Source organism: Solanum tuberosum, unplaced genomic scaffold, assembly GCF_000226075.1.
Source record: "Solanum tuberosum cultivar DM 1-3 516 R44 unplaced genomic scaffold, SolTub_3.0 scf00348, whole genome shotgun sequence".
Taxonomy (NCBI): Eukaryota; Viridiplantae; Streptophyta; class Magnoliopsida; order Solanales; family Solanaceae; genus Solanum; species Solanum tuberosum.
The window spans coordinates 356,878-358,481 of NW_006239285.1; positions in this window are offsets into that span (position 1 = coordinate 356,878).

The following is a 1,604-nucleotide window of genomic DNA, read 5'->3' on the forward strand; positions in this document are numbered from 1 at the left end:
TGAGGATGAACCCCCTAAATTCACCAAATCGAAGGTCACTGAGGATCTGAAGAACTTTGTGGAAGAACTTTAAAAAATGTTTGAGCTCATGCGTGTTGCTGATACATGGCGTGTGGAGTTAGCCTCATATCAACTCAAAAATGTTGCTAGGACATGGTATGATCAGTGGAAGAAGAACAAGGCAGATGAGGCACCATCTTTGAGTTGGGTTGTGTTGGAATATGGTTTCTTGGGGCGTTTCTTTTCCCAAGAGCTAAGTGAATCAAAGGTAAGAGAGTTTCTTAATCTGAAACAGGAGTCTATGAGTGTGCAAGAGTACAACCTCACATTCACTCAACTTTTCCGCTATGCTCTGGAGATGGTGGTTGATGTGAGAAGTAGAATGAGTTTGTTTGTGTCTAGGCTATCCTGTTTATCTAATAAGGAGGGGAGAGCAACTATGTTTATAGGGGACATAGACATAGCTAGGCTTATGATTTATGTACAACAGCTAGAGGAGGACAAACTGAAAGATAGGGAAGAGTTCCGCAACAAGAGGGCTAAGACAACAAATCATAAGTCTGGCCAGCAAAAGACTGGGAATAGACATCGGTCATCTTTCCAGCAAAGGTCATCTAGACCCGCTCCATTATCAGCTGGTGCACCTGCACCGAGAAATAGGAATGATCACAAAGATCAAAGTTCTTCAAAGCTTATGGTACTCAGTCACATGGTAGTGGTGGCACAGGGGTTTTGGAGCCCACCTTGTGCTAAGTGTGGTAGAACCCATCCGGGAGAATGCCGTGATGGATCCGATGGCTACTTCAAGTGTTGTCAGATGGGTCATTTCATCAGAGAGTGCCCTAAGAATAGGCTGGGTAATGGTGGTAACATATCTCAATCTTCTTCAGCGGCTCCAGTAGACAAATCCACCTTGAGAGGAGCTACTTTAGGGACATGCGAAGGAGCAAACCGTCTGTATGCTATGGCTAGTCACCAGGATCATGAGAACTCGCCAGATGTTGTCACTGGTATGCTTAAAGACTTTTCTATTGATGTGTAAGTCTTACTTGATCTGGGTGCGAGTTTATCTTTTGTGACTCCTTGTGTAGCTATGAATTTTGAGATTTCACCCGAACAACTTCTAGAACCCTTCAATTTTTCCACACCGGTTGATGAATCTATTTTAGCAGAAAAAGTGTATCGTGATTGTACCATAGCTGTTTATCACAAAGACACCTAGGTATGGACTGGTGGACATGGTGGATTTTGATGTCAATCTAGTTATGGACTGGCTTCATGTTTGTTATGCCTCAGTTGATTAGAGAACTCAAGAAGTCAAGTTTTAGTTTCCTAATGAGCTAGCTTTAGAGTGGAGGAGTAGCTCAACAGTGCCTAAGGGTGATGCTTATCATGACCAACGACACTAACCTACGGTATGAGTGTCTACGATCGTCGATAGTGTAGTAACCCAACTAAAGGTTGGGGTCGTGTCCAAAGGGAGTGGTTTTGAGATTTGATAGAAAAATAAAATTACGCTCTAACTAGTCGTAGTTGTAGACATTAACGATTAAAAACATGATAAATTAAAGGGGGCGACACAAAAGTGTCAAATATCGATTGGG